This window comes from Amia ocellicauda, unplaced genomic scaffold (genome assembly GCF_036373705.1).
Source record: "Amia ocellicauda isolate fAmiCal2 unplaced genomic scaffold, fAmiCal2.hap1 HAP1_SCAFFOLD_108, whole genome shotgun sequence".
In the NCBI taxonomy this organism is placed as follows: Eukaryota; Metazoa; Chordata; class Actinopteri; order Amiiformes; family Amiidae; genus Amia; species Amia ocellicauda.
In genome coordinates this window covers 161,099-183,617 of record NW_027102673.1, presented here as the reverse complement: position 1 = coordinate 183,617, position 22,519 = coordinate 161,099, and the positions used below count along the sequence as shown (strand labels likewise).

General features: G+C 43.0%; 9 non-coding genes across 9 annotated transcripts; all 9 read right to left on the bottom strand.

Annotated features, from left to right (window-relative positions):
• Positions 1-104: 104 nt before the first annotated feature.
• trnay-gua (transfer RNA tyrosine (anticodon GUA)) lies at positions 105-193 on the bottom strand. Its single transcript is given in 2 exon segments — positions 105-140; positions 157-193. It is a non-coding gene; the product is annotated as a tRNA-Tyr (tRNA).
• Positions 194-3,319: 3,126 nt separating this feature from the next.
• trnak-uuu (transfer RNA lysine (anticodon UUU)) lies at positions 3,320-3,392 on the bottom strand. The gene has a single exon. It is a non-coding gene; the product is annotated as a tRNA-Lys (tRNA).
• Positions 3,393-3,627: 235 nt separating this feature from the next.
• trnay-gua (transfer RNA tyrosine (anticodon GUA)) lies at positions 3,628-3,716 on the bottom strand. Its single transcript is given in 2 exon segments — positions 3,628-3,663; positions 3,680-3,716. It is a non-coding gene; the product is annotated as a tRNA-Tyr (tRNA).
• A 6,273-nt stretch (positions 3,717-9,989) lies between these two features.
• Positions 9,990-10,062, bottom strand: trnak-cuu (transfer RNA lysine (anticodon CUU)). Its single transcript has one exon. It is a non-coding gene; the product is annotated as a tRNA-Lys (tRNA).
• A 235-nt stretch (positions 10,063-10,297) lies between these two features.
• On the bottom strand, positions 10,298-10,386 carry trnay-gua (transfer RNA tyrosine (anticodon GUA)). The gene is given in 2 exon segments: positions 10,298-10,333; positions 10,350-10,386. It is a non-coding gene; the product is annotated as a tRNA-Tyr (tRNA).
• A 3,238-nt stretch (positions 10,387-13,624) lies between these two features.
• On the bottom strand, positions 13,625-13,697 carry trnak-uuu (transfer RNA lysine (anticodon UUU)). The gene has a single exon. It is a non-coding gene; the product is annotated as a tRNA-Lys (tRNA).
• Positions 13,698-13,932: 235 nt separating this feature from the next.
• Positions 13,933-14,021, bottom strand: trnay-gua (transfer RNA tyrosine (anticodon GUA)). Its single transcript is given in 2 exon segments — positions 13,933-13,968; positions 13,985-14,021. It is a non-coding gene; the product is annotated as a tRNA-Tyr (tRNA).
• A 7,372-nt stretch (positions 14,022-21,393) lies between these two features.
• Positions 21,394-21,466, bottom strand: trnak-uuu (transfer RNA lysine (anticodon UUU)). Its single transcript has one exon. It is a non-coding gene; the product is annotated as a tRNA-Lys (tRNA).
• Positions 21,467-21,701: 235 nt separating this feature from the next.
• trnay-gua (transfer RNA tyrosine (anticodon GUA)) lies at positions 21,702-21,790 on the bottom strand. The gene is given in 2 exon segments: positions 21,702-21,737; positions 21,754-21,790. It is a non-coding gene; the product is annotated as a tRNA-Tyr (tRNA).
• Positions 21,791-22,519: the final 729 nt, after the last annotated feature.

Genomic DNA, 22,519 nt, shown 5'->3' with positions numbered 1-22,519 from the left:
CAGCAAATCCGAATTTCCGATGTTTTCTCCTTGTCCTCATGCAATTCCAATGGCTTGACATTTGGGAGCTCGTCCAAAACCGATGTCAAACCATAATCACGCCTTCCTTCGAGCCGGAATTGAACCAGCGACCTAAGGATGCCCGCTGTCTGAAACCTACAGTCCTCCGCTCTACCAACTGAGCTATCGAAGGGAAGCTTCTCACCGTCTTCCCCTGGCAGTCTCAGTGGCCGTGCAAAGCCAAGAAGCACCGTGGCTTGGCTCAGTGGTTTTCAACCCGTGTGCCGTGAGGACTACCCAATTGTGTCGTGAGATTTTTATCCCCTGAAAAATATTATGTCATTTTGTTTGGTCAACTTCATAAATCTTGTATCAAATCAAACTTATTCAAATGTGTGAAAATATTACATTTATACATCACCTGTAGAAAGCGTTTCATAACTGAAATGTTGTGTTTGCCGGACTGAACGCACACCTACACTGAGTTGCAGTGCTATCAGTTGTATCGTAAGGTACACTTATAAATTTCAATTTAAGAAGTGAATTTATAGTATCACCTTATCACGAATCCTGGAATCTTGTAGAACTCAATTTCTGTAATAATTGGACACAGACACCAATTCCAAAGATATAAATTGTTAAATTTATTCAAAAACAAAGACTAAATGTAGCACTACACTAATTATACAAAAGGGAAAAGCTAATTAAAATTCAACTCTAGATCAACAAATCAAAGACAAATCACTTCCGTGACCAAATCAAAGACCATGGGATCGCATATGATAACACACAAATCGTTAAACAAAAAAGGTTATAAACACATTAACTACAATACCGGTTAGTAAGACGAAGGTGAGTCTCTCGTTAGTATTGTTAGTCAGACATTAAATAACTAGGCAGGTTAGTATTTATGTCAGGTAACTTCTCGTTATATATATATCAGTCTCATTTACGTTTAGGTGCCGAGAAAGATCCTATCGTTACTTGTTACCACAATTTCCCTTAACTGATTATTATTCAATGATCAAGGATAGGCAGGGCCACCAATAATCTAACGTCTATTGACTTGTGTCAATTTCAGACTAAACAGTTAAACAGGAATGAGAAGATATTTCTCAGGGTTGACAGATTTTATTTCTAAAATTATCAACAAAACAGTTTAATGCAACACACATTTATATTTAAGAAAACTAAATGATATTACATATTCTAGAGTTTTGAATCACAGAATAACATTTCTAATTGATTTCTCAAATGTCATGAATCATGAACTCCAAACTGTTAAACTTATCTGAACTTCGTCGCAGAGAGGCCTCTCTGTCTTCGGGCTCAGATCACAGCACACGGCACATGGTCCGTGTGGTTTGGAACAAAGGCAGTGCGGTTCGGCTTTGTCCAAGAACTTCCACTCAGTCGATGCACCTGGAAATTGGGGTTTCGCGAAATTAGAGTCTTTTCCAAACAGATTTTCCACTGGTTTGAAGGCTCCAAGGTTGTGCACAAAATCTTCTTTGTAAGCAGGGTTCCAACGTAGTTACTTGAAGACAAAGTCTTTGAGGAAAGCAGGGCCCTGTTCGTTCCAAGGGTCAAGTTTCTTAAGACTCAAATAGCTATTTAAATGACTGAACACTTTCATATAAATTCGACTTACTCAATTGTCCAGCTGTAAAACTCCACTGATCAGGTGGGCACAGGCGGGCATGCGCAGTCTGTAAAGTTCTTTATTTAATAAAGTCCTTTAATAGAATTCTTCGTACGGCTCAATCTCCTTCTCCCAGTTTAACTCTTCTGTTGCCGGCAAAGACTTGGTTGGTTTCTGGTTCTGGTTCGGGCAACAGAGCTACAGGTTGAGCTGTGGCAGCGAGTTACTGGTTCAGGTGAGAGAGAAAGAGAGAGAGAGAGAGAGAGAGAGAGAGAGAGAGAGACTGTGCACTGTTCCTTATAGTCTGTCAGATCAATAGGTGATTGGTTCTTGAGTTCTTGAGATTGGATTTCGGTTTCAGCCCCCAGTGTCCTAATGGAGGGGGGCTTGATTTATGACTGATGTCAATCCATGCCATCTTTTGGAAATGCCGGTTGGCCCGGGTTCGTAGCTCTATGTCGGGATTTCGGCTCTCGTCCACTTCAAAGAGTTTTTATCACCTACAGGCCCCTTTCTCCAGACATCTCATAGCAGGATTCAACCTATTTGGCCTCTTCTCGGTGCCATCCTCCCCAAAACTGTCACTTTGATGCAAACCAGTTCCAAGCTGATGAGCAAAGGAAATCTGATAACTTTGGGGGTGGAGAGGTCTTCTTTAGATCAGTGCTTCAGCTCAGAGCCCAAATGCTCTTATCAAAATACACCCAACATAACGCTACACAGTGGAACTGCAAGGCAATTGATTAAAGGGACATGTGGTGAATTCCTTTTTATCTTTATACTGTTGTTGGATGTCTCCTGTTCCTCTAAGTCTCATTTGGCCCTGGTTTTCCCCCTCTGTGTTGAATAATCGGGCTCTAAATAGCCCCGGCGTTTCTCCTGCAGTTCTTCGTTCTTTCCACTGCTAGCGCTGCCTTTGTGCAGCTTGTTATAGGATATTGTGAACTGAACCTATTTTGCTGTGAATTTATATTTACTGCGAATAGTTTATTGTGGCTGGTCTTGGTCTGTCTGCACTAAATAAATTATTTGTATCAAGGGATTATTTAGTTTGTCTGTGTACTTTTTTACCTAACCACTAAGGGCCACTCCTTGCACTTCACACATTTGCCCTTTTAATTACTCCCTTACTGACATACTTTAACATGCAATGTGCGTGTGATAATAGTTTTAGCAGCCTGTTGCCATTCGAGACACACACGAGATTACGATCGGCACGATGATTGTCGTTCTCAGGAGAATTGTGTTTCTTTGCTGATCATGTTCTCTGTCGCTTTTTACAAAGTTCTTACAAGTGGCACATTGGGGATGAGGAGCAGAGCATGCTGACACGCATAGCTGTGGACTTCTGCATGGCATGGGGCCACAGGTCATTCCAAGTATTTCAAGACGCCTGCAAATGTGTGGACACGTTGTATTGGCCCAACCCTCACAGATTGTGCCAAGTCAAGTAGAGATGGATGTTGTGCTGTTCTAAAGTGACACGTCGTCAACGGCAAAAACATCTCTCAGAGTTCCTGGCTTGACTTGCCTCTGGAAGACAACACTTGCCCAGGCTGGATATTTGCCGAAAGAAGCAAACAGGACTAGACACCTTGCCTAGACGCAACTGCATATTTCATTGTCACCTGGAAGGCCATCCAGGCTTTTCACCATCATGGCCCTCGGTCAACAAGGCACCCGAACAGGGACTCGAACCCTGGACCCTCAGATTAAAAGTCTGATGCTCTACCGGCTGAGCTACCCGGGCTTCAGTGAAGTGCTTCACAATGTGTTGGCTTCATGATTGTTCCAGACCGCTTTCTGGCCGGTTTAGAAAACTGGGCTCAGGGTGAAAAGGGTCACATGCATATGAGATGTTTGGGCAATGCGAGTTCTCCACAGCAAATCCGAATTTCCGGTGTTTTCTCCTTGTCCTCATGCAATTCCAATGGCTTGACATTTGGGAGCTCGTCCAAAACCGATGTCAAACCATAATCACGCCTTCCTTCGAGCCGGAATTGAACCAGCGACCTAAGGATGCCCGCTGCCTGAAACCTACAGTCCTCCGCTCTACCTACTGAGCTATCGAAGGGAAGCTTCTCACCATCTTCCCCTGGCAGTCTCAGTGGCCGTGCAAAGCCAAGAAGCACCGTGGCTTGGCTCAGTGGTTTTCAACCCGTGTGCCGTGAGGACTACCCAATTGTGTCGTGAGATTTTTATCCCCTGAAAAATATTATGTCATTTTGTTTGGTCAACTTCATAAATCTTGTATCAAATCAAACTTATTCAAATGTGTGAAAATATTACATTTATACATCACCTGTAGAAAGCGTTTCATAACTGAAATGTTGTGTTTGCCGGACTGAACGCACACCTACACTGAGTTGCAGTGCTATCTGTTGTATCGTAAGGTACACTTATAAATTTCAATTTAAGAAGTGAATTTATAGTATCACCTTATCACGAATCCTGGAATCTTGTAGAACTCAATTTCTGTAATAATTGGACACAGACACCAATTCCAAAGATATAAATTGTTAAATTTATTCAAAAACAAAGACTAAATGTAGCACTACACTAATTATACAAAAGGGAAAAGCTAATCAAAATTCAACTCTAGATCAACAAGTCAAAGACAAATCACTTCCGTGACCAAATCAAAGACCATGGGATCGCATATGATAACACACAAATCGTTAAACAAAAAAGGTTATAAACACATTAACTACAATACCGGTTAGTAAGACGAAGGTGAGTCTCTCGTTAGTATTGTTAGTCAGACATTAAATAACTACGCAGGTTAGTATTTATGTCAGGTAACTTCTCGTTATATATATATCAGTCTCATTTACGTTTAGGTGCCGAGAAAGATCCTATCGTTACTTGTTACCACAATTTCCCTTAACTGATTATTATTCAATGATCAAGGATAGGCAGGGCCACCAATAATCTAACGTCTATTGACTTGTGTCAATTTCAGACTAAACAGTTAAACAGGAATGAGAAGATATTTCTCGGGGTTGACAGATTTTATTTCTAAAATTATCAACAAAACAGTTTAATGCAACACAAATTTATATTTAAGAAAACTAAATGATATTACACATTCTAGAGTTATGAATCACAGAATAACATTTCTAATTGATTTCTCAAATGTCATGAATCATGAACTCCAAACTGTTAAACTTATCTGAACTTCGTCGCAGAGAGGCCTCTCTGTCTTCGGGCTCAGATCACAGCACACGGCACATGGTCCGTGTGGTTTGGAACAAAGGCAGTGCGGTTCAGCTTTGTCCAAGAACTTCCACTCAGTCGATGCACCTGGAAGTTGGGGTTTCGCGAAATTAGAGTCTTTTCCAAACAGATTTTCCACTGGTTTGAAGGCTCCAAGGTTGTGCACAAAATCTTCTTTGTAAGCAGGGTTCCACCGTAGTTACTTGAAGACAAAGTCTTTGAGGAAAGCAGGGCCCTGTTCGTTCCAAGGGTCAAGTTTCTTAAGACTCAAATAGCTATTTAAATGACTGAACACTTTCATATACATTCGACTTACTCAATTGTCCAGCTGTAAAACTCCACTGATCAGGTGGGCACAGGCGGGCATGCGCAGTCTGTAAAGTTCTTTATTTAATAAAGTCCTTTAAAAGAATTCTTCGTACGGCTCAATCTCCTTCTCCCAGTTTAACTCTTCTGTTGCCGGCAAAGACTTGGTTGGTTTCTGGTTCCGGTTCGGGCAACAGAGCTACAGGTTGAGCTGTGGCAGCGAGTTACTGGTTCAGGTGAGAGAGAAAGAGAGAGAGAGAGAGAGACTGTGCACTGTTCCTTATAGTCTGTCAGATCAATAGGTGATTGGTTCTTGAGTTCTTGAGATTGGATTTCGGTTTCAGCCCCCAGTGTCCTAATGGAGGGGGGCTTGATTTATGACTGATGTCAATCCATGCCATCTTTTGGAAATGCCGGTTGGCCCGGGTTCGTAGCTCTATGTCGGGATTTCGTCTCGTCCACTTCAAACAGTTTTTATCACCTACAGGCCCCTTTCTCCAGACATCTCATAGCAGGATTCAACCTATTTGGCCTCTTCTCGGTGCCATCCTCCCCAAAACTGTCACTTTGATGCAAACCAGTTCCAAGCTGATGAGCAAAGGAAATCTGATAACTTTGGGGGTGGAGAGGTCTTCTTTAGATCAGTGCTTCAGCTCAGAGCCCAAATGCTCTTATCAAAATACACCCAACATAACGCTACACAGTGGAACTGCAAGGCAATTGATTAAAGGGACATGTGGTGAATTCCTTTTTATCTTTATACTGTTGTCGGATGTCTCCTGTTCCTCTAAGTCTCATTTGGCCCTGGTTTTCCCCCTCTGTGTTGAATAATCGGGCTCTAAATAGCCCCGGCGTTTCTCCTGCAGTTCTTCGTTCTTTCCACTGCTAGCGCTGCCTTTGTGAAGGCAGATGGTGCTTGTGAGAAGTCAACAGGGTGTCCACCGAAAAGGGTGTCTGACTCCTGGTTTTGGATCCGGAAGGGTTGATAACAGACCGAAACGGTTACAATATGATACTGCTTAGATTAACTGTGGATATGTATTGTGATCATGCTCGGCTCAGGTGTGCGTTCAGTCTGCACACAAAACATTTCGGTCGCGAAACGTCTAATCAAATCGAATAAAACGGCGGGGATAGCATGTTTGATCCGTGTGCTATTGTTTTTCAACAATTGTAATGCCCTTTGTAACGTTTAACCACTTCGTTAAATACAGCTTGTTATAGGATATTGTGAACTGAACCTATTTTGCTGTGAATTTATATTTACTGCGAATAGTTTATTGTGTCTGGTCTTGGTCTGTCTGCACTAAATAAATTATTTGTATCAAGGGATTATTTAGTTTGTCTGTGTACTTTTTTACCTAACCACTAAGGGCCACTCCTTGCACTTCACACATTTGCCCTTTTAATTACTCCCTTACTGACATACTTTAACATGCAATGTGCGTGTGATAATAGTTTTAGCAGCCTGTTGCCATTCAGGTGAGACAATACCTAGTAAATCCTTTTTTTTTTTTTTCATGTTGGTGCGCCGCGAAGGTTTTTGGTCTCAGCAAAGTGTGCCGTGGCATTACAACGCTTGGGAACCACTGGCTTGGCTTGTTGGGCATCCAGGTATGCACTGAGATTACGATCGGCACGATGATTGTCGTTCTCAGGAGAATTGTGTTTCTTTGCTGATCACGTTCTCTGTCGCTTTTTACACAGTTCTTACAAGTGGCACATTGGGGATGAAGAGCAGAGCATGCTGACACGCATAGCTGTGGACTTCTGCATGGCATGGGGCCACAGGTCATTCCAAGTATTTCAAGACGCCTGCAAATGTGTGGACACGTTGTGTTGGCCCAACCCTCACAGATTGTGCCAAGTCAAGTAGAGATGCATGTTGTGCTGTTCTAAAGTGACACGTCGTCAACGGCAAAAACATCTCTCAGAGTTCCTGGCTTGACTTGCCTCTGGAAGACAACACTTGCCCAGGCTGGATATTTGCCGAAAGAAGCAAAGAGGACTAGACACCTTGCCTAGACGCAACTGCATATTTCATTGTCACCTGGAAGGCCATCCAGGCTTTTCACCATCATGGCCCTCGGTCAACAAGGCGCCCGAACACGGACTCGAACCCTGGACCCTCAGATTAAGAGTCTGATGCTCTAACACACAAATCGTTAAACAAAAAAGGTTATAAACACATTAACTACAATACCGGTTAGTAAGACGAAGGTGAGTCTCTCGTTAGTATTGTTAGTCAGACATTAAATAACTACGCAGGTTAGTATTTATGTCAGGTAACTTCTCGTTATATATATATCAGTCTCATTTACGTTTAGGTGCCGAGAAAGATCCTATCGTTACTTGTTACCACAATTTCCCTTAACTGATTATTATTCAATGATCAAGGATAGGCAGGGCCACCAATAATCTAACGTCTATTGACTTGTGTCAATTTCATACTAATCAGTTAAACAGGAATGAGAAGATATTTCTCGGGGTTGACAGATTTTATTTCTAAAATTATCAACAAAACAGTTTAATGCAACACACATTTATATTTAAGAAAACTAAATGATATTACACATTCTAGAGTTATGAATCACAGAATAACATTTCTAATTGATTTCTCAAATGTCATGAATCATGAACTCCAAACTGTTAAACTTATCTGAACTTCGTCGCAGAGAGGCCTCTCTGTCTTCGGGCTCAGATCACAGCACACGGCACATGGTCCGTGTGGTTTGGAACAAAGGCAGTGCGGTTCGGCTTTGTCCAAGAACTTCCACTCAGTCGATGCAGCTGGAAGTTGGGGTTTCGCGAAATTAGAGTCTTTTCCAAACAGATTTTCCACTGGTTTGAAGGCTCCAAGGTTGTGCACAAAATCTTCTTTGTAAGCAGGGTTCCACCGTAGTTACTTGAAGACAAAGTCTTTGAGGAAAGCAGGGCCCTGTTCGTTCCAAGGGTCAAGTTTCTTAAGACTCAAATAGCTATTTAAATGACTGAACACTTTCATATACATTCGACTTACTCAATTGTCCAGCTGTAAAACTCCACTGATCAGGTGGGCACAGGCGGGCATGCGCAGTCTGTAAAGTTCTTTATTTAATAAAGTCCTTTAAAAGAATTCTTCGTACGGCTCAATCTCCTTCTCCCAGTTTAACTCTTCTGTTGCCGGCAAAGACTTGGTTGGTTTCTGGTTCCGGTTCGGGCAACAGAGCTACAGGTTGAGCTGTGGCAGCGAGTTACTGGTTCAGGTGAGAGAGAAAGAGAGAGAGAGAGAAAGAGAGAGAGAGAGAGAGAGAGAGAGACTGTGCACTGTTCCTTATAGTCTGTCAGATCAATAGATGATTGGTTCTTGAGTTCTTGAGATTGGATTTCGGTTTCAGCCCCCAGTGTCCTAATGGAGGGGGGCTTGATTTATGACTGATGTCAATCCATGCCATCTTTTGGAAATGCCGGTTGGCCCGGGTTCGTAGCACTATGTCGGGATTTCGGCTCTCGTCCACTTCAAAGAGTTTTTATCACCTACAGGCCCCTTTCTCCAGACATCTCATAGCAGGATTCAACCTATTTGGCCTCTTCTCGGTGCCATCCTCCCCAAAACTGTCACTTTGATGCAAACCAGTTCCAAGCTGATGAGCAAAGGAAATCTGATAACTTTGGGGGTGGAGAGGTCTTCTTTAGATCAGTGCTTCAGCTCAGAGCCCTAATGCTCTTATCAAAATACACCCAACATAACGCTACACAGTGGAACTGCAAGGCAATTGATTAAAGGGACATGTGGTGAATTCCTTTTTATCTTTATACTGTTGTTGGATGTCTCCTGTTCCTCTAAGTCTCATTTGGCCTTGGTTTTCCCCCTCTGTGTTGAATAATCGGGCTCTAAATAGCCCCGGCGTTTCTCCTGCAGTTCTTCGTTCTTTCCACTGCTAGCGCTGCCTTTGTGCAGCTTGTTATAGGATATTGTGAACTGAACCTATTTTGCTGTGAATTTATATTTACTGCGAATAGTTTATTGTGGCTGGTCTTGGTCTGTCTGCACTAAATAAATGATTTGTATCAAGGGATTATTTAGTTTGTCTGTGTACTTTTTTACCTAACCACTAAGGGCCACTCCTTGCACTTCACACATTTGCCCTTTAAATTACTCCCTTACTGACATACTTTAACATGCAATGTGCGTGTGATAATAGTTTTAGCAGCCTGTTGCCATTCAGGTGAGACAATACCTAGTAAATCCGTTTTTTTTTTTTTCATGTTGGTGCGCCGCGAAGGTTTTTGGTCTCAGCAAAGTGTGCCGTGGCATTACAACGCTTGGGAACCACTGGCTTGGCTTGTTGGGCATCCAGGTATGCACTGAGATTACGATCGGCACGATGATTGTCGTTCTCAGGAGAATTGTGTTTCTTTGCTGATCATGTTCTCTGTCGCTTTTTACAAAGTTCTTACAAGTGGCACATTGGGGATGAGGAGCAGAGCATGCTGACACGCATAGCTGTGGACTTCTGCATGGCATGGGGCCACAGGTCATTCCAAGTATTTCAAGACGCCTGCAAATGTGTGGACACGTTGTGTTGGCCCAACCCTCACAGATTGTGCCAAGTCAAGTAGAGATGCATGTTGTGCTGTTCTAAAGTGACACGTCGTCAACGGCAAAAACATCTCTCAGAGTTCCTGGCTTGACTTGCCTCTGGAAGACAACACTTGCCCAGGCTGGATATTTGCCGAAAGAAGCAAAGAGGACTAGACACCTTGCCTAGACGCAACTGCATATTTCATTGTCACCTGGAAGGCCATCCAGGCTTTTCACCATCATGGCCCTCGGTCAACAAGGCGCCCGAACAGGGACTCGAACCCTGGACCCTCAGATTAAGAGTCTGATGCTTTACCGGCTGAGCTACCCGGGCTTCAGTGAAGTGCTTCACAATGTGTTGGCTTCATGATTGTTCCAGACCGCTTTCTGGCCGGTTTAGAAATTTGGGCTCAGGGTGAAAAGGGTCACATGCATATGAGATGTTTGGGCAATGCGAGTTCTCCACAGCAAATCCGAATTTCTGGTGTTTTCTCCTTGTCCTCATGCAATTCCAATGGCTTGACATTTGGGAGCTCGTCCAAAACCGATGTCAAACCATAATCACGCCTTCCTTCGAGCCGGAATTGAACCAGCAACCTAAGGATGCCCGCTGCCTGAAACCTACAGTCCTCCGCTCTACCAACTGAGCTATCGAAGGGAAGCTTCTCACCGTCTTCCCCTGGCAGTCTCAGTGGCCGTGCAAAGCCAAGAAGCACCGTGGCTTGGCTCAGTGGTTTTCAACCCGTGTGCCGTGAGGACTACCCAATTGTGTCGTGAGATTTTTATCCCCTGAAAAATATTATGTCATTTTGTTTGGTCAACTTCATAAATCTTGTATCAAATCAAACTTATTCAAATGTGTGAAAATATTACATTTATACATCACCTGTAGAAAGCGTTTCATAACTGAAATGTTGTGTTTGCCGGACTGAACGCACACCTACACTGAGTTGCAGTGCTATCAGTTGTATCGTAAGGTACACTTATAAATTTCAATTTAAGAAGTGAATTTATAGTATCACCTTATCACGAATCCTGGAATCTTGTAGAACTCAATTTCTGTAATAATTGGACACAGACACCAATTCCAAAGATATAAATTGTTAAATTTATTCAAAAACAAAGACTAAATGTAGCACTACACTAATTATACAAAAGGGAAAAGCTAATCAAAATTCAACTCTAGATCAACAAATCAAAGACAAATCACTTCCGTGACCAAATCAAAGACCATGGGATCGCATATGATAACACACAAATCGTTAAACAAAAAAGGTTATAAACACATTAACTACAATACCGGTTAGTAAGACGAAGGTGAGTCTCTCGTTAGTATTGTTAGTCAGACATTAAATAACTACGCAGGTTAGTATTTATGTCAGGTAACTTCTCGTTATATATATATCAGTCTCATTTACGTTTAGGTGCCGAGAAAGATCCTATCGTTACTTGTTACCACAATTTCCCTTAACTGATTATTATTCAATGATCAAGGATAGGCAGGGCCACCAATAATCTAACGTCTATTGACTTGTGTCAATTTCAGACTAAACAGTTAAACAGGAATGAGAAGATATTTCTCGGGGTTGACAGATTTTATTTCTAAAATTATCAACAAAACAGTTTAATGCAACACACATTTATATTTAAGAAAACTAAATGATATTACACATTCTAGAGTTATGAATCACAGAATAACATTTCTAATTGATTTCTCAAATGTCATGAATCATGAACTCCAAACTGTTAAACTTATCTGAACTTCGTCGCAGAGAGGCCTCTCTGTCTTCGGGCTCAGATCACAGCACACGGCACATGGTCCGTGTGGTTTGGAACAAAGGCAGTGCGGTTCGGCTTTGTCCAAGAACTTCCACTCAGTCGATGCACCTGGAAGTTGGGGTTTCGCGAAATTAGAGTCTTTTCCAAACAGATTTTCCACTGGTTTGAAGGCTCCAAGGTTGTGCACAAAATCTTCTTTGTAAGCAGGGTTCCACCGTAGTTACTTGAAGACAAAGTCTTTGAGGAAAGCAGGGCCCTGTTCGTTCCAAGGGTCAAGTTTCTTAAGACTCAAATAGCTATTTAAATGACTGAACACTTTCATATACATTCGACTTACTCAATTGTCCAGCTGTAAAACTCCACTGATCAGGTGGGCACAGGCGGGCATGCGCAGTCTGTAAAGTTCTTTATTTAATAAAGTCCTTTAAAAGAATTCTTCGTACGGCTCAATCTCCTTCTCCCAGTTTAACTCTTCTGTTGCCGGCAAAGACTTGGTTGGTTTCTGGTTCCGGTTCGGGCAACAGAGCTACAGGTTGAGCTGTGGCAGCGAGTTACTGGTTCAGGTGAGAGAGAAAGAGAGAGAGAGAGAGAGAGAGAGAGAGAGAGAGACTGTGCACTGTTCCTTATAGTCTGTCAGATCAATAGGTGATTGGTTCTTGAGTTCTTGAGATTGGATTTCGGTTTCAGCCCCCAGTGTCCTAATGGAGGGGGGCTTGATTTATGACTGATGTCAATCCATGCCATCATTTGGAAATGCCGGTTGGCCCGGGTTCGTAGCTCTATGTCGGGATTACGGCTCTCGTCCACTTCAAAGAGTTTTTATCACCTACAGGCCCCTTTCTCCAGACATCTCATAGCAGGATTCAACCTATTTGGCCTCTTCTCGGTGCCATCCTCCCCAAAACTGTCACTTTGATGCAAACCAGTTCCAAGCTGATGAGCAAAGGAAATCTGATAACTTTGGGGGTGGAGAGGTCTTCTTTAGATCAGTGCTTCAGCTCAGAGCCCAAATGCTCTTATCAAAATACACCCAACATAACGCTACACAGTGGAACTGCAAGGCAATTGATTAAAGGGACATGTGGTGAATTCCTTTTCATCTTTATACTGTTGTTGGATGTCTCCTGTTCCTCTAAGTCTCATTTGGCTTTGGTTTCCCCCCTCTGTGTTGAATAATCGGGCTCTAAATAGCCCCGGCGTTTCTTCTGCAGTTCTTCGTACTTTCCACTGCTAGCGATGCCTTTGTGCAGCTTGTTATAGGATATTGTGAACTGAACCTATTTTGCTGTGAATTTATATTTACTGCGAATAGTTTATTGTGGCTGGTCTTGGTCTGTCTGCACTAAATAAATGATTTGTATCAAGGGATTATTTAGTTTGTCTGTGTACTTTTTTACCTAACCACTAAGGGCCACTCCTTGCACTTCACACATTTGCCCTTTTAATTACTCCCTTACTGACATACTTTAACATGCAATGTGCGTGTGATAATAGTTTTAGCAGCCTGTTGCCATTCAGGTGAGACAATACCTAGTAAATCCTTTTTTTTTTTTTTCATGTTGGTGCGCCGCGAAGGTTTTTGGTCTCAGCAAAGTGTGCCGTGGCATTACAACGCTTGGGAACCACTGGCTTGGCTTGTTGGGCATCCAGGTATGCACTGAGATTACGATCGGCACGATGATTGTCGTTCTCAGGAGAATTGTGTTTCTTTGCTGATCATGTTCTCTGTCGCTTTTTACAAAGTTCTTACAAGTGGCACATTGGGGATGAGGCATAGCTGTGGACTTCTGCATGGCATGGGGCCACAGGTCATTCCAAGTATTTCAAGACGCCTGCAAATGTGTGGACACGTTGTGTTGGCCCAAACCCTCACAGATTGTGCCAAGTCAAGTAGAGATGCATGTTGTGCTGTTCTAAAGTGACACGTCGTCAACGGCAAAAACATCTCTCAGAGTTCCTGGCTTGACTTGCCTCTGGAAGACAACACTTGCCCAGGCTGGATATTTGCCGAAAGAAGCAAAGAGGACTAGACACCTTGCCTAGACGCAACTGCATATTTCATTGTCACCTGGAAGGCCATCCAGGCTTTTCACCATCATGGCTCTCGGTCAACAAGGCGCCCGAACAGGGACTCGAACCCTGGACCCTCAGATTAAAAGTCTGATGCTCTACCGGCTGAGCTACCCGGGCTTCAGTGAAGTGCTTCACAATGTGTTGGCTTCATGATTGTTCCAGACCGCTTTCTGGCCGGTTTAGAAAACTGGGCTCAGGGTGAAAAGGGTCACATGCATATGAGATGTTTGGGCAATGCGAGTTCTCCACAGCAAATCCGAATTTCCGGTGTTTTCTCCTTGTCCTCATGCAATTCCAATGGCTTGACATTTGGGAGCTCGTCCAAAACCGATGTCAAACCATAATCACGCCTTCCTTCGAGCCGGAATTGAACCAGCGACCTAAGGATGCCCGCTGCCTGAAACCTACAGTCCTCCGCTCTACCTACTGAGCTATCGAAGGGAAGCTTCTCACCATCTTCCCCTGGCAGTCTCAGTGGCCGTGCAAAGCCAAGAAGCACCGTGGCTTGGCTCAGTGGTTTTCAACCCGTGTGCCGTGAGGACTACCCAATTGTGTCGTGAGATTTTTATCCCCTGAAAAATATTATGTCATTTTGTTTGGTCAACTTCATAAATCTTGTATCAAATCAAACTTATTCAAATGTGTGAAAATATTACATTTATACATCACCTGTAGAAAGCGTTTCATAACTGAAATGTTGTGTTTGCCGGACTGAACGCACACCTACACTGAGTTGCAGTGCTATCAGTTGTATCGTAAGGTACACTTATAAATTTCAATTTAAGAAGTGAATTTATAGTATCACCTTATCACGAATCCTGGAATCTTGTAGAACTCAATTTCTGTAATAATTGGACACAGACACCAATTCCAAAGATATAAATTGTTAAATTTATTCAAAAACAAAGACTAAATGTAGCACTACACTAATTATACAAAAGGGAAAAGCTAATCAAAATTCAACTCTAGATCAACAAATCAAAGACAAATCACTTCCGTGACCAAATCAAAGACCATGGGATCGCATATGATAACACACAAATCGTTAAACAAAAAATGTCATAAACACATTAACTACAATACCGGTTAGTAAGACGAAGGTGAGTCTCTCGTTAGTATTGTTAGTCAGACATTAAATAACTACGCAGGTTAGTATTTATGTCAGGTAACTTCTCGTTATATATATATCAGTCTCATTTACGTTTAGGTGCCGAGAAAGATCCTATCGTTACTTGTTACCACAATTTCCCTTAACTGATTATTATTCAATGATCAAGGATAGGCAGGGCCACCAATAATCTAACGTCTATTGACTTGTGTCAATTTCATACTAAACAGTTAAACAGGAATGAGAAGATATTTCTCGGGGTTGACAGATTTTATTTCTAAAATTATCAACAAAACAGTTTAATGCAACACACATTTATATTTAAGAAAACTAAATGATATTACACATTCTAGAGTTATGAATCACAGAATAACATTTCTAATTGATTTCTCAAATGTCATGAATCATGAACTCCAAACTGTTAAACTTATCTGAACTTCGTCGCAGAGAGGCCTCTCTGTCTTCGGGCTCAGATCACAGCACACGGCACATGGTCCGTGTGGTTTGGAACAAAGGCAGTGCGGTTCGGCTTTGTCCAAGAACTTCCACTCAGTCGATGCACCTGGAAGTTGGGGTTTCGCGAAATTAGAGTCTTTTCCAAACAGATTTTCCACTGGTTTGAAGGCTCCAAGGTTGTGCACAAAATCTTCTTTGTAAGCAGGGTTCCACCGTAGTTACTTGAAGACAAAGTCTTTGAGGAAAGCAGGGCCCTGTTCGTTCCAAGGGTCAAGTTTCTTAAGACTCAAATAGCTATTTAAATGACTGAACACTTTCATATACATTCGACTTACTCAATTGTCCAGCTGTAAAACTCCACTGATCAGGTGGGCACAGGCGGGCATGCGCAGTCTGTAAAGTTCTTTATTTAATAAAGTCCTTTAAAAGAATTCTTCGTACGGCTCAATCTCCTTCTCCCAGTTTAACTCTTCTGTTGCCGGCAAAGACTTGGTTGGTTTCTGGTTCCGGTTCGGGCAACAGAGCTACAGGTTGAGCTGTGGCAGCGAGTTACTGGTTCAGGTGAGAGAGAAAGAGAGAGAGAGAGAAAGAGAGAGAGAGAGAGAGAGAGAGAGAGACTGTGCACTGTTCCTTATAGTCTGTCAGATCAATAGGTGATTGGTTCTTGAGTTCTTGAGATTGGATTTCGGTTTCAGCCCCCAGTGTCCTAATGGAGGGGGGCTTGATTTATGACTGATGTCAATCCATGCCATCTTTTGGAAATGCCGGTTGGCCCGGGTTCGTAGCTCTATGTCGGGATTTCGGCTCTCGTCCACTTCAAAGAGTTTTTATCACCTACAGGCCCCTTTCTCCAGACATCTCATAGCAGGATTCAACCTATTTGGCCTCTTCTCGGTGCCATCCTCCCCAAAACTGTCACTTTGATGCAAACCAGTTCCAAGCTGATGAGCAAAGGAAATCTGATAACTTTGGGGGTGGAGAGGTCTTCTTTAGATCAGTGCTTCAGCTCAGAGCCCAAATGCTCTTATCAAAATACACCCAACATAACGCTACACAGTGGAACTGCAAGGCAATTGATTAAAGGGACATGTGGTGAATTCCTTTTTATCTTTATACTGTTGTTGGATGTCTCCTGTTCCTCTAAGTCTCATTTGGCCTTGGTTTTCCCCCTCTGTGTTGAATAATCGGGCTCTAAATAGCCCCGGCGTTTCTCCTGCAGTTCTTCGTTCTTTCCACTGCTAGCGCTGCCTTTGTGCAGCTTGTTATAGGATATTGTGAACTGAACCTATTTTGCTGTGAATTTATATTTACTGCGAATAGTTTATTGTGGCTGGTCTTGGTCTGTCTGCACTAAATAAATGATTTGTATCAAGGGATTATTTAGTTTGTCTGTGTACTTTTTTACCTAACCACTAAGGGCCACTCCTTGCACTTCACACATTTGCCCTTTTAATTACTCCCTTACTGACATACTTTAACATGCAATGTGCGTGTGATAATAGTTTTAGCAGCCTGTTGCCATTCAGGTGAGACAATACCTAGTAAATCCTTTTTTTTTTTTTTCATGTTGGTGCGCCGCGAAGGTTTTTGGTCTCAGCAAAGTGTGCCGTGGCATTACAACGCTTGGGAACCACTGGCTTGGCTTGTTGGGCATCCAGGTATGCACTGAGATTACGATCGGCACGATGATTGTCGTTCTCAGGAGAATTGTGTTTCTTTGCTGATCACGTTCTCTGTCGCTTTTTACACAGTTCTTACAAGTGGCACATTGGGGATGAAGAGCAGAGCATGCTGACACGCATAGCTGTGGACTTCTGCATGGCATGGGGCCACAGGTCATTCCAAGTATTTCAAGACGCCTGCAAATGTGTGGACACGTTGTGTTGGCCCAACCCTCACAGATTGTGCCAAGTCAAGTAGAGATGCATGTTGTGCTGTTCTAAAGTGACACGTCGTCAACGGCAAAAACATCTCTCAGAGTTCCTGGCTTGACTTGCCTCTGGAAGACAACACTTGCCCAGGCTGGATATTTGCCGAAAGAAGCAAAGAGGACTAGACACCTTGCCTAGACGCAACTGCATATTTCATTGTCACCTGGAAGGCCATCCAGGCTTTTCACCATCATGGCCCTCGGTCAACAAGGCGCCCGAACAGGGACTCGAACCCTGGACCCTCAGATTAAAAGTCTGATGCTCTAACACACAAATCGTTAAACAAAAAAGGTTATAAACACATTAACTACAATACCGGTTAGTAAGACGAAGGTGAGTCTCTCGTTAGTATTGTTAGTCAGACATTAAATAACTACGCAGGTTAGTATTTATGTCAGGTAACTTCTCGTTATATATATATCAGTCTCATTTACGTTTAGGTGCCGAGAAAGATCCTATCATTACTTGTTACCACAATTTCCCTTAACTGATTATTATTCAATGATCAAGGATAGGCAGGGCCACCAATAATCTAACGTCTATTGACTTGTGTCAATTTCAGACTAAACAGTTAAACAGGAATGAGAAGATATTTCTCGGGGTTGACAGATTTTATTTCTAAAATTATCAACAAAACAGTTTAATGCAACACACATTTATATTTAAGAAAACTAAATGATATTACACATTCTAGAGTTATGAATCACAGAATAACATTTCTAATTGATTTCTCAAATGTCATGAATCATGAACTCCAAACTGTTAAACTTATCTGAACTTCGTCGCAGAGAGGCCTCTCTGTCTTCGGGCTCAGATCACAGCACACGGCACATGGTCCGTGTGGTTTGGAACAAAGGCAGTGCGGTTCGGCTTTGTCCAAGAACTTCCACTCAGTCGATGCACCTGGAAGTTGGGGTTTCGCGAAATTAGAGTCTTTTCCAAACAGATTTTCCACTGGTTTGAAGGCTCCAAGGTTGTGCACAAAATCTTCTTTGTAAGCAGGGTTCCACCGTAGTTACTTGAAGACAAAGTCTTTGAGGAAAGCAGGGCCCTGTTCGTTCCAAGGGTCAAGTTTCTTAAGACTCAAATAGCTATTTAAATGACTGAACACTTTCATATACATTCGACTTACTCAATTGTCCAGCTGTAAAACTCCACTGATCAGGTGGGCACAGGCGGGCATGCGCAGTCTGTAAAGTTCTTTATTTAATAAAGTCCTTTAAAAGAATTCTTCGTACGGCTCAATCTCCTTCTCCCAGTTTAACTCTTCTGTTGCTGGCAAAGACTTGGTTGGTTTCTGGTTCCGGTTCGGGCAACAGAGCTACAGGTTGAGCTGTGGCAGCGAGTTACTGGTTCAGGTGAGAGAGAGAGAGAGAGAGAGAGAGAGAGACTGTGCACTGTTCCTTATAGTCTGTCAGATCAATAGGTGATTGGTTCTTGAGTTCTTGAGATTGGATTTCGGTTTCAGCCCCCAGTGTCCTAATGGAGGGGGGCTTGATTTATGACTGATGTCAATCCATGCCATCTTTTGGAAATGCCGGTTGGCCCGGGTTCGTAGCTCTATGTCGGGATTTCGGCTCTCGTCCACTTCAAAGAGTTTTTATCACCTACAGGCCCCTTTCTCCAGACATCTCATAGCAGGATTCAACCTATTTGGCCTCTTCTCGGTGCCATCCACCCCAAAACTGTCACTTTGATGCAAACCGGTTCCAAGCTGATGAGCAAAGGAAATCTGATAACTTTGGGGGTGGAGAGGTCTTCTTTAGATCAGTGCTTCAGCTCAGAGCCCAAATGCTCTTATCAAAATACACCCAACATAACGCTACACAGTGGAACTGCAAGGCAATTGATTAAAGGGACATGTGGTGAATTCCTTTTTATCTTTATACTGTTGTTGGATGTCTCCTGTTCCTCTAAGTCTCATTTGGCCCTGGTTTTCCCCCTCTGTGTTGAATAATCGGGCTCTAAATAGCCCCGGCGTTTCTCCTGCAGTTCTTCGTTCTTTCCACTGCTAGCGCTGCCTTTGTGCAGCTTGTTATAGGATATTGTGAACTGAACCTATTTTGCTGTGAATTTATATTTACTGCGAATAGTTTATTGTGGCTGGTCTTGGTCTGTCTGCACTAAATAAATGATTTGTATCAAGGGATTATTTAGTTTGTCTGTGTACTTTTTTACCTAACCACTAAGGGCCACTCCTTGCACTTCACACATTTGCCCTTTTAATTACTCCCTTACTGACATACTTTAACATGCAATGTGCGTGTGATAATAGTTTTAGCAGCCTGTTGCCATTCAGGTGAGACAATACCTAGTAAATCCTTTTTTTTTTTTTTCATGTTGGTGCGCCGCGAAGGTTTTTGGTCTCAGCAAAGTGTTCCGTGGCATTACAACGCTTGGGAACCACTGGCTTGGCTTGTTGGGCATCCAGGTATGCACTGAGATTACGATCGGCACGATGATTGTCGTTCTCAGGAGAATTGTGTTTCTTTGCTGATCACGTTCTCTGTCGCTTTTTACACAGTTCTTACAAGTGGCACATTGGGGATGAAGAGCAGAGCATGCTGACACGCATAGCTGTGGACTTCTGCATGGCATGGGGCCACAGGTCATTCCAAGTATTTCAAGACGCCTGCAAATGTGTGGACACGTTGTGTTGGCCCAACCCTCACAGATTGTGCCAAGTCAAGTAGAGATGCATGTTGTGCTGTTCTAAAGTGACATGTCGTCAACGGCAAAAACATCTCTCAGAGTTCCTGACTTGACTTGCATCTGGAAGACAACACTTGCCCAGGCTGGATATTTGCCGAAAGAAGCAAAGAGGACTAGACACCTTGCCTAGACGCAACTGCATATTTCATTGTCACCTGGAAGGCCATCCAGGCTTTTCACCATCATGGCCCTCGGTCAACAAGGCGCCCGAACAGGGACTCGAACCCTGGACCCTCAGATTAAAAGTCTGATGCTCTAACACACAAATCGTTAAACAAAAAAGGTTATAAACACATTAACTACAATACCGGTTACTAAGACGAAGGTGAGTCTCTCGTTAGTATTGGCCTCTTCTCGGTGCCATCCACCCCAAAACTGTCACTTTGATGCAAACCGGTTCCAAGCTGATGAGCAAAGGAAATCTGATAACTTTGGGGGTGGAGAGGTCTTCTTTAGATCAGTGCTTCAGCTCAGAGCCCAAATGCTCTCATCAAAATACACCCAACATAACGCTACACAGTGGAACTGCAAGGCAATTGATTAAAGGGACATGTGGTGAATTCCTTTTTATCTTTATTCTGTTGTTGGATGTCTCCTGTTCCTCTAAGTCTCATTTGGCCTTGGTTTTCCCCCTCTGTGTTGAATAATCGGGCTCTAAATAGCCCCGGCGTTTCTCCTGCAGTTCTTCGTTCTATCCACTGCTAGCGCTGCCTTTGTGCAGCTTGTTATAGGATATTGTGAACTGAACCTATTTTGCTGTGAATTTATATTTACTGCGAATAGTTTATTGTGGCTGGTCTTGGTCTGTCTGCACTAAATAAATGATTTGTATCAAGGGATTATTTAGTTTGTCTGTGTACTTTTTTACCTAACCACTAAGGGCCACTCCTTGCACTTCACACATTTGCCCTTTTAATTACTCCCTTACTGACATACTTTAACATGCAATGTGCGTGTGATAATAGTTTTAGCAGCCTGTTGCCATTCAGGTGAGACAATACCTAGTAAATCCTTTTTTTTTTTTTTCATGTTGGTGCGCCGCGAAGGTTTTTGGTCTCAGCAAAGTGTGCCGTGGCATTACAACGCTTGGGAACCACTGGCTTGGCTTGTTGGGCATCCAGGTATGCACTGAGATTACGATCGGCACGATGATTGTCATTCTCAGGAGAATTGTGTTTCTTTGCTGATCATGTTCTCTGTCGCTTTTTACAAAGTTCTTACAAGTGGCACATTGGGGATGAGGAGCAGAGCATGCTGACACGCATACCTGTGGACTTCTGCATGGCATGGGGCCACAGGTCATTCCAAGTATTTCAAGACGCCTGCAAATGTGTGGACACGTTGTGTTGGCCCAACCCTCACAGATTGTGCCAAGTCAAGTAGAGATGGATGTTGTGCTGTTCTAAAGTGACACGTCGTCAACGGCAAAAACATCTCTCAGAGTTCCTGGCTTGACTTGCCTCTGGAAGACAACACTTGCCCAGGCTGGATATTTGCCGAAAGAAGCAAAGAGGACTAGACACCTTGCCTAGACGCAACTGCATATTTCATTGTCACCTGGAAGGCCATCCAGGCTTTTCACCATCATGGCCCTCGGTCAACAAGGCACCCGAACAGGGACTCGAACCCTGGACCCTCAGATTAAAAGTCTGATGCTCTACCGGCTGAGCTACCCGGGCTTCAGTGAAGTGCTTCACAATGTGTTGGCTTCATGATTGTTCCACACCGCTTACTGGCCGATTTAGAAAACTGGGCTCAGGGTGAAAAGGGTCACATGCATATGAGATGTTTGGGCAATGCGAGTTCTTCACAGCAAATCCGAATTTCCGGTGTTTTCTCCTTGTCCTCATGCAATTCCAATGGCTTGACATTTGGGAGCTCGTCCAAAACCGATGTCAAACCATAATCACGCCTTCCTTCGAGCCGGAATTGAACCAGCGACCTAAGGATGCCCGCTGCCTGAAAACTACAGTCCTCCGCTCTACCAACTGAGCTATCGAAGGGAAGCTTCTCATCGTCTTCCCCTGGCAGTCTCAGTGGCCGTGCAAAGCCAAGAAGCACCGTGGCTTGGCTCAGTGGTTTTCAACCCGTGTGCCGTGAGGACTACCCAATTGTGTCGTGAGATTTTTATCCCCTGAAAAATATTATGTCATTTTGTTTGGTCAACTTCATAAATCTTGTATCAAATCAAACTTATTCAAATGTGTGAAAATATTACATTTATACATCACCTGTAGAAAGCGTTTCATAACTGAAATGTTGTGTTTGCCGGACTGAACGCACACCTACACTGAGTTGCAGTGCTATCAGTTGTATCGTAAGGTACACTTATAAATTTCAATTTAAGAAGTGAATTTATAGTATCACCTTATCACGAATCCTGGAATCTTGTAGAACTCAATTTCTGTAATAATTGGACACAGACACCAATTCCAAAGATATAAATTGTTAAATTTATTCAAAAACAAAGACTAAATGTAGCACTACACTAATTATACAAAAGGGAAAAGTTAATCAAAATTCAACTCTAGATCAACAAATCAAAGACAAATCACTTCCGTGACCAAATCAAAGACCATTGGGATCGCATATGATAACACACAAATCGTTAAACAAAAAAGGTTATAAACTTCGTCGCAGAGAGGCCTCTCTGTCTTCGGGCTCAGATCACAGCACACGGCACATGGTCCGTGTGGTTTGGAACAAAGGCAGTGCGGTTCGGCTTTGTCCAA